This window comes from Hemitrygon akajei, chromosome 9 (assembly GCF_048418815.1).
Source record: "Hemitrygon akajei chromosome 9, sHemAka1.3, whole genome shotgun sequence".
Lineage (NCBI taxonomy): Eukaryota > Metazoa > Chordata > Chondrichthyes > Myliobatiformes > Dasyatidae > Hemitrygon > Hemitrygon akajei.
In genome coordinates, this window is record NC_133132.1 from 139,297,730 (window position 1) to 139,307,920 (window position 10,191).

Here is a 10,191-nt window from a genome sequence, read left to right on the forward strand (position 1 = left end):
CATTTAAGTCCGGTGACCCAGGTCTGTACAAGAAAACTAGGTATGACTTGTGGGGGGCTAGTTCAAGAGCGAAGAAACAATTCCGAGTGAGGTTGGAGGCAACATCAGATGCATGTCAACTCTGGCAGTGTTTGCAGGACATTATTTCCCACAAAGCAAACCCAATAGCATGAATGGTGGTGAATCTTCACTACCAGATGAGCTCAATGCCTTCAATGCTGCTTTGAAAGGGAGAATATAACTACAGCTGTGAAGATCCCTGCTGCATCCAGTAACCCTGTGATCTCTGTCTCAGAGGTCGATGTCAGGCTGTCTTTAAGGAGGGTGAACGTTCTCAAGGTGGCAAGCCCTGATGGAGTACCTGGTAAGGCTCTGAAAACTTGTGCCAACCAACTGGTGGGAGTACTCACAGACATTTTCAACCTCTCATTGTTATGGTCAGAAGTTCCACCTGCTTCAAAAAGACAATAATTAATTATGAAGAGTAGTGCGAGCGGCCCAAATGACTTTTATCCAGTAGCACTCACATCTATGGTGATGAAATACTTCGAGAGGTTGGTCATAGCTAGAATGTGCTCCTGCTTGAGCAAGGGCCTGGACCCACAGCAATTTGCCAATCGCCACAATGGGTCTTAAGCAGACGCAATTTCAATGGCTCTTCAAATGGCCTTACATAATCTGGACAATACAAACACCTATGTCAGAATGCTGTTCGTTCACTATAGCTCACCATTTAAAACCATCATTCTCACAGTCCTGATCGACAAGCTACAGAACCTGGGTCTCTATAGCTCCTTCTGCAATTGGATCCTCCACTTCCTAACTAGAAGACCACAATCTGTGCAGATTGGTAATAATATCTCCTCCTCACTGATGATCAACACTGGCGCACCTCAGGAGTGTGTGCTTAGCCCTGTGCTCTACACCCTCTGTACCCATATAGGTATGGCTCAATTCCCATCTATAAATTTGCTGATGATACAACCATTGTTGGTAGAATCTCAGATGGAGATGAGAGGGCATACAGGAGTGAGATATATCAGCTGGTGGAGTGGTGCTGCAGCAACAACTTTGCACTCAATGTCATTAAGACCAAAGAGCTGATTGTGAACTTCTGAAAGGGCAAGATAAGGGAACATGAACCAATCCTCATAGAGGGATCAGAATTGGAGAGAGTGAGCAATTTTAAGTTTTTGGGTGCCAATATCTCTGAGGATCTAACCTAGTCCCTAACATATTGATACAGCTATAAAGAAGGCAAGACAGTGGCTATATTTCATTAGGATTTTGAAGAGATAATTTTTGTTGACTAAAACACTCGAAAACTTCTATAGATGTACTGTGGAGAACATTCTGATAGGCTACATCACCGTCTGGTATTGGGGAGGTGCTACAGAAAGTTGTAAAATTAGTCAGTTCCATCTTTATTGGTGAGACTGATGGCAGGTGAGCTGCATGACCTCCGGTGCAGCGAGGACTAAGTCTCATACTGTGAACTCGTCTGTTGCAGCCGTCCAGGAGGTGGGGGAGGGGGGTGCTGGAGGTGGTGTGACATGGCATCCATGCTGGATTGGGGACTGGCCCCTCCCATCAGTGCTACCCTCCAGTGTTCGCTCAGTGGAAGACAAGCTAGATTGAATGTGTGTGTATGTGCGTGTTCATTTGTGGGCTGCTGAAGGCTTGTTCTTGCCGACAACATCATCGCACCATCAACTTATGGAGCATGTCACTCAGAGACTTGGGCTTTATATATATATATTTTGTGTGATGGTTTGTTTACTGCTGTCTTACATGTGCTATTTGTGTTTTGTGCTGTGTGTGACTGTTGGTCTGTGTTTTGTACCTTCGCCCCAGAGGAACACTGTTTTGCTTGGCTGTATTCATATATGGTTGAATGATAGTTAATCTTGAAATTGATATAGACACCCAATAGCAACAAAGACGTCGAGGAGCAAATGGGGGGGGGGGGGGGGGCATAAAGTTGTGGAGAAGTTCAGCACAGAAACAGGCCCTTTGCCCATATAGTCCAAGCCAAAATCATTTAAACTGCCTACTCCCATCAACCTGCACATGGACCATACCCCTGCATATCCCTACTATTTTTATACCGATCCAATCTTCTCTTAAACATTGAAATCAAGCTCGCATGCACCACTTGTGTTGGCAACTCATTCCACACCCTCATGACCCTCGAGGTGAAGAGTTTCCCCTCATGTTCCCCTTAAACTTTTCACCTTTTACCCTTAACCCATGACACGTAACCCATATTTTGGAAGGATGTTAAAATAACAGTATTGTTGTTATGGGTGACTTCAACTTCCCTGATATTGATCGGCACCCTTAATATCAGGGAATACCTTAATGCAAAAGGTATAGTTGGAGCAGGATTTGTTAGGTGCGCCCAGGAAGGATTGCTGACACAATAAGATGACTAGAGGAGAGGTTAGACTGCATCTGGTAAAAGGTGGTGAGGTGACAGATTTCTTGGTGGGTGAGCACTTCAGTGACAAGTGACTACAACTCACTGACCTTTATCATAGGCTTAAAAAGGATAGAAGCAGATAGTATGAGAAAGGTTTTCATTCCTTGAGCATGAATTATGATGCTATTCGGCAGAAACTTGAGAGCTTAAGTTGGGAATGGAAGTACTCAGGTAAATGCAGAATGGAAATCTGGAGGTTGTTCAGGGAGCACTTGCGTGGGGTTCTAGATAGGTTTGTCCCTTTGATGCAGGGAAAGGTTGAAGCATGCTGACATTAAGAAAGAGGATGTGCTGGAACTTTTGAAAACATTAGGGTAGGTAAGCCCTAGGTCTGGATGGGATGTACCCCAGGCTACTACAGGAAGTGACGGAAGGGAATGCTGTGTTTTTGGCAATGATTTTTGCATCTTCACTGGCCACGGGAGTAGTACCAGAAGGTTGGAGCATGGTAAATATTATTCCTTTTATTCAAGAAAATTGATAGGAAACATAATGGGAATTACAGATTAGTGAGTCTTATGCCGGAGGTAACCAAACTACCAGACAGGATTCTTCGAGACAGGATTTACAAACATTTGAAGAAGCATAGTCTGATTAGGGATAGTCAACATGGCTTTGTGAGGGGCAGGTCATGCCTCATGAGGCTGATTAAGTTCTTTCAGGAAGTGACAAAATAAATTGACGAAGGTCAGTAGATGGATTTCAGGAAGGCATTTGATATGGTTGCTCATGGAAGACGCATTCAGGAGGCCAGGAGACATGGGATCCTGGAAAACTTGGCTGCGTGGATTCAGAACTGGCTTGCTTACAGAAGGCAGAGGGTGGTAGTAGATAGAGTATATTCCGCTTGGAGGTCGGTGACAAGTAGTGCTCCGTAGGGATTGTTCTGAGGCTCATACACTTTGTAATTTTTACAAACGGAAGTGGACAAGTGGAACTGTGGTTTGGCAAGTTTGCAGATAAGGTTGGTGGTGTTGTGGATAGTGCAGAAGGTTGTCATTGGTTACAACGAGACATTTATAGGATGCAGAGCTGGGCAGAGAAGTGGCAGGTTGCATTTAATCTGGAAAAATGTGAAGTGATTCACTTTGGAAAGCTGAACTTGAAGGCAGAACACAGGACTAATGGCAAGATTCTTAACAGTGTGGAGAAAACAAGGGATCTTGGAGTGCATGTCCATAGACCCTCCCAAGTTGCAGCCCAATTGATAGTGTAGTTAAGAAAGTGCATGATGTGTCGGTCTTCATTTATCAGAGGATTGAGTTCAAGAGCCATGAGGTAATGTTGCCTCATTGTAGGAAGAATGTGGAGGCTTCAGAGAGGGTGCAGAGGAGATTTACCAGGATGTTGCCTGGATTAGACAGCATATTTTATGAAGACAGGTTGAGTGAGCTAGTGCTTTTCTCTTTGGAATGAAGAAGGATGAGTAGTGACTTGATAGAGGTGTGCAACATAATAAAAAGTATAGTTGAGTGGACAGCCAGAGGCTTTTTCCCAGGGGGGAAATGGCTAGTACAAAGAGGTATAATTTAAATTGTTTGGAGGAAAGTATGGGGGGGGGGATGTTAGGTATATGCTTTTTACATGAAAAGTGGTAGGTGCATGGAACACACTGCTGGGGTGGTGGTAGAGGCAGATACATTAGGGACATTGAAGAAACTTTTAGAGAGCAATGTGGATGAAAGAACAGTGAAGGGCTATGTGGGGGGGGGGGTAAGTCTTAGATTAATCAGAGTAGGTTAAGGAGCTGGCACAACATTGCGGCCCAAAACGCCTGTTCTATTTTCTTTGTTTTTATGGTTTTATATTGCTATATTTCTACACTATTCTTGGCTGGTGCGACTGTAACGAAACCCAATTTCCCTCAGGATCAATAAAGTATGTCTGTCTGTTCCATTGTAAAATGCAGTAATGTTCAGGTGGGGAGCAGGTACACATACTCTTTTACTTGAAAAATCCACTCTTGTAGTGAACAAGAAAAGACAAATTATGCAAAATTGACAAATTTAATTAGAAACTAAAAGCTACAGCAACCTTTCCTGAGGAAACATAAGCAAAGACCTTGAAACCAAAACTGACACCACAACAACAGTGGACAGGAAATGTCTTCCTTAAAATAGATAGTTTCCACAGAAATACTGAGAAAGCAACCAACCAATGTCAGTTATGGCTAATATTTTCCAGTCCAGAAAAGTTGATTTTTGGCAAGGAAAGAAGTCAGATGCTACCTACTGTTCTGAAAAATAAAACAACATTGGAATCTTCCTGGTTACCAACAAGAAAATCCCATTTTCGTTCATCATTCAAAATCATTTGAGCACAACATTTACATTCAGTCAAATGAATATGTTGGTGCGTTGCTTTATGACTGGGCGATCTGACATTTAACTATTTTGTTTTAATCAATTACTGTTTGAGAATGACCTCTAATATAACTTTAATGTTATAATTTACATGTATACTGTTACCAATTTTAAAACAGACATGTAAAAATGTGCTCCTTTTCTGGAAAAGATTAGAAAATCTGAAACATATTACTCAGCGAAAGTTTTGGGAACAATTGAGAACAGTAGATCAGTAAAATACATGAGAGGTTAGTTATTATTTCAGGAAATATTAACAATTGAATATTTAATGGACCAAAAGTCTACTGTCATACAATATCTATCATTCAGTTTTTTTTTAATTGGTTTAAATCTGTTTATCATTGGCAAGGGTATCCTCCATTAGCCTTTCTTAATTGCCCTTGAAAATTGGTGGATGCTCCCACAATGCTTTTGGTGAAGGTGTTCCTGAATTTATGTGCAGGAAAGATGAAGAAACAGTCATATTTTTCCAAGTTAAAATGCCGGACAAATTGGAGCAAATGTTCCCATACACTTCGATCCATTGCCCTTGGTGTTTTAGGTCAAGGATCTGGAAGGTGTATCAGAATGGCCAATGTACAGAACAGCAATAATCTTGCAAATATTACACACTGCACACAATCTTTTGATGGTGAGGGAATGAATGCTTAGACTAGTAAATGGTGTAACAATCCAACAGGCTATTTTGTCCTAGAAAGGAGCTAATTCTTTGAGTGTTGCTGTTGGAGCTATAATTGAGCAGGCAAATTTTAGAATATTTCACAGCACTCCTGACTTGTGCCTTGTAGATGATGAACAAGCTTTGGGAAATCAGTTTTTTGATGTAAGAAACCCTAGTCTTGTAACCATAGTGTTTATATCACTGGCCCAATTGAATTTCTGATCAATGTGGCTTTGAGGATGTTGATGGTGGTTAGACTCTGTTGTGGTGACACCAATGAATAGTCCAGTTCTTACAACATTTGCATAGGAGTTACAAATGCAATTGAACATTGTGCCATCATCAACTACTTCTAGCCTCATGAAGGAAGATTACAGACAAAGTAGCTTAAGATGGTTTGGCTAATTGATTTCTGCAGTGATGACCTAGACTGGAATGATTGACCTTCAATGCTGACAACAAGTTTCCTTTGTACAATGTATCCTAAGCATTGGCTTCAATTTTACCAGGACTTCCTGGTGGCACACTCAGTCAAATGTTTCCATGACATTAAAGTCAGTCATTCAAAGGTATATTTAATGTCAAAGAAACGTATACAATATGCATCCTGAAATTATTTTTCTTTGCAACCATCCATGAAAACAGAGGAGTGCCCCAAAGAATCAACGACAGTTAAATGTTAGAACCCCAAGGTCCCCCCAAGCTTCCCTCCCTCCCATATGTAATTCTCACCTCATCTCAGAAATTCACCTCTTTGGTCATGTTTGGACCCTATGTTATGATACACATTTGAGCACACCAGCTTCCAAGGTTTGGACACTCCGACTCTCTGGAATATGGATAGCTGGCATGCCCCTTTAAAGACTCTAGCCTGCCCTGCTAATCGGTGGCCATGGTTTGAAGCCAGGACTTCAATGTTTAAAGAGCACCCATACTGAGGTTTGGTGCTCAATCGTCTTTGGATTATCTTCCAGTGTCTAGTTTAGAACCCTGTCCTTGTTTCAAGTCTCGTATTGTGTCTCAATTCTATTCTCGGATACTCCAGCACTTGGGTTCTAACCATCCCCGCCTAGGTCTCTTGTCACACCTTGGAACTGATGAGGTCAGGACATAAATGTTCTTGTGAAACGCAAACTGGGTATCAATCAGTAGGTTCTTGATGAGTAAGTGCTGGTTGATAGTACTGTTGCTGGCTGTTTCCATCACTTTCCACTGATTGAGAGTGAAGCAATAAGGCAATAATTAGTTGGATTGCATTTGTCCAGCTTTATGTCAACAGGTCATCCTCAATCAATTTTTCACATTGTTAGGTAGATGCTAGACATGTATCTCCATTGCAATAACTTAGTACAGCTAGTCCTGGAAGAACTTCAGTGCAATGTTATCTGGTCCCATATAGGGTATTTTTAGCTGCTTCTTATCTTTATGTGGAGAGAATTGAAGACTGACTATGATAGTGGTAACCCAGAAGGCTTTGAAGTGATTGTTGAAAGCTCAGAGCATTCCTTCTCACTCATACTCAAAGATGCACCTACCTCTGAAGGGCCTGTCCAGCTCTTGCCTGTTAAATTCAATGATACCTCATAGAAAGAAATCTGCAGTTTTTAATCTGCTGTTAAGCAATAGTTTAAAATTATAAATTACTAATGTTAGAACAAAGAGATCAAAGAGATGCCAATAATAGAACAGATCCTATTTTAACATTTTAGATTATAGAGCTCAGCTGAATATGCTTTTGAGGACTCCAAGCTGAACTACTGAAGGAGACTATTTATTACTATTGAGTTTCAAAGTACTGTATATTAGTTGTAAGAAATGTGTATAATCAATCTCCAGAAATTGCATGTTAGTTTTCAGCCTGCACTCTCTTGTAATTATCTTCTTCCATTTTAGACAATCTCTTAAAATCAAGGACAATTTACTTTCATTCCTGTTTTTTGAGTTCTGAGATGACCAATGAACCCACTGTGCAACTATAGACTCTTCCACAGATAGGCCAGGAGGTGGGTGGGTAGTTTTGAGGTGCAGTGTTCCTATTCTGCTTACAAAGAGTCACTGCATGCTCCAGATGCCTGGCATCAAGGTTCTCAATACCATCCTGAATATTTCTTTGACTAATCAGGAGTCATAAAGTCCCTGGAGTCAATGGGGAATTTACTTTTCTTCAAGAAGGCTTTGAGGATGTCCTCAAATCTTTTCCTCTGCCCACCTGGTTAAATCAATTCTTGACAGAACTCAGAACAGAATATTTGTTTTTGGAATCTGGTGTTGGTTATGAGAACAGCATAATCTGTCCAATGTAACTGATTACGGGGATCTCAGGGTTGTGGATGCTGGCCTGGGAGAGGGCATGTACATTGGTTTACTTATCCTTCCAGCGAACTTTGAGGATTTTGAAGAGATAGGATTGATAATATTTTTCCAGTTCTTTCAGATCCCTGTGTACATTGTCCAAATCTCAAAGCGTATCAGAAGATAGATTATACGGCAGACCAGTAGATCACCGATCAACCTAAGACATACTGGTGCATTGAAAGAGATGGTAAATTTCATAATTGAATTCTGCCTATGCTGAGAAGAGTCATATGTTTCCAGGATCTCACCATAAACCTTTGTTGTCAGATGAACTGTAAGCTGTTGTAGTAGGTTGGTAAACAAACCCTTGTCTTGCCAATAGTTTGAGTATAAGGTCCTTCCTATTATAAGTATTAATCACAATGTTGAAAGTGGGTTGGGGCTTAGACCTTGAATGTGTACCAATGGAAGTGTCATCTGAAAATGACAGCTCAATTTCTAAGGCTTAAAGTTGAGTTGTCAAAGGATGATGATTAGCTCCTTTCCTAAGGGAAGGTTGCTGGAGGTGAGGGGCGGCACTGTGGCAAGAGAAAGATTGAAAAAAAAAGGTGCAAGGATGATGATACAGCTTTATTTGACATTCATCTTACATTGAGATTGGATCTGTGATTGACCCATTGATTAGTGTCTTGATAAAATAGATTCTCTAATTTTGTCTTATGTTTGGAATAACAAAAGCTCTAGAGTGAATAAACTTTTATTGCAAAAACCAATAAAAGATGGAGGACTGGCCTTACCAAACTTTAGATTTTATTATTGGGCAATTAATATTCATTATATTACTTTTTGGACTTATGATATAGATGACCAAGATCGCCCTTCATGGTTACAGTTGGAGGAAAATTCAGTAATGGGGTTTTCATTAGCTTCTTTATTAGGAGCTCCTCTTCCATTTTCACTCTCCAGAATAGGTAGACAAGCTCTCAACCCTATTGTTAAACATACTTTAAAAATTTGGTTTCAGTTTCGTAGATTTTTTTAATTAAATGATTTTCTACTTTCTAGTAACATCTATTCTAATTTCTTTTTTAAACCATCAACTTTGGATAAGGCTTTTTTAACATGGAAAATTAAGGGAATAAGAACTTTTTTAGATTTGTTTTTACAGGACTGTTTAATGTCCTTTTCACAGTTAATGGATAAATATGATATCTCAAATACACATTTTTTCAGATATTTACAGGTTAGGAATTTTTTACATGATTTTTTACTGAATTACCCCTTGGCCTGCTCTTTAAATTTGGCTTATGCTATTTTTCAGCTTAAACCTTTTCAAAAACGATTACTAGCTAGCATTTATAAACAGTTAATGAATGCTCGCATGTCGCCTAATGATAGGGTTCAACGCATCTGGGAAGTAGAACTTCAACACTCACTTTCAGACAATCAATGCAGTAAAATGTATTATCTAGTCAATAATTCATCTATCTGCGCATGCCATATCTTAATTCAGTTTAAGATAGTACACAGGGCCTATATGTCCAAAGATAAATTGGCACATATTTTTCCTAATATAAGCCCTATTTGTGACAAATGTAACGCAGAACTGGCTACTCTAACTCATATGTTTTGGTCATGTGTAAGCTTAAACAATTTTTGGAGGGATGTGTTTGGAATATTATCTAAAGTTATAGATGTGGATGTTCAACCTAATTCACTTACAGCAATTTTTATTCCAGAGGAAGCAAGCAAAGTGTCTGCTTCCACTCAACATATGATAGCCTTTTCAACTTCACTGGCTCGGAGAGCTATTTTGCTACACTGGAAAGAATCTAACCCACCTACTGTTTTTTATTGGCTTTCCTCCATTATGTCATGTCTAAGCTTGGAGAAAATTAGAAGCCGGACATTTGATACACCTTTAATTTTGAACAAGTCTGGCAACCCTTTATTCAATATTTTCACGTGATTTATTTATATATTTATTTTTAATTTTTTTTCAGAAAATCCTTATCCGTGAAAATTCGGAGATGACTGGAAGGATGTTTTTTTTTCCTCTCTCTCTTTTTTTAAATTTTATCCTCAATTGGACTGCCCAATCTTTCCTTTTCTTCTTTTTTCTTTTCTTTTGTTTTAGTCAGTGGGTTTTTTCCCCTTCATTAAATAAAATTTCCAATTTTTTTTATGATTGCTATGAGGAGTTGTAGTTATTTTCCCTCATTGTATATATAACAGCGTAATATTTTACCTATCTGATTTTGACATATATTTTCTGTTTTTTATTGCTGTTTATCTGTCTTTTGTATTATCTGTTTGCTAAGCTCCTCCTCTGATTTGTATATTCTTTATTTGAAAATCAATAAAAAGACTGAAAATGATTAGTGTCA

The 10,191-nt window shown here is 39.6% G+C and overlaps 1 long non-coding RNA gene across 1 annotated transcript in view; it reads right to left on the bottom strand.

Annotated features, from left to right (window-relative positions):
* The window catches only part of LOC140733578 (uncharacterized), a 106,223-nt gene that overhangs the window by 25,635 nt on the left and 70,397 nt on the right, over positions 1-10,191 (bottom strand). The gene's annotated exons all lie outside the window — the stretch shown is intronic.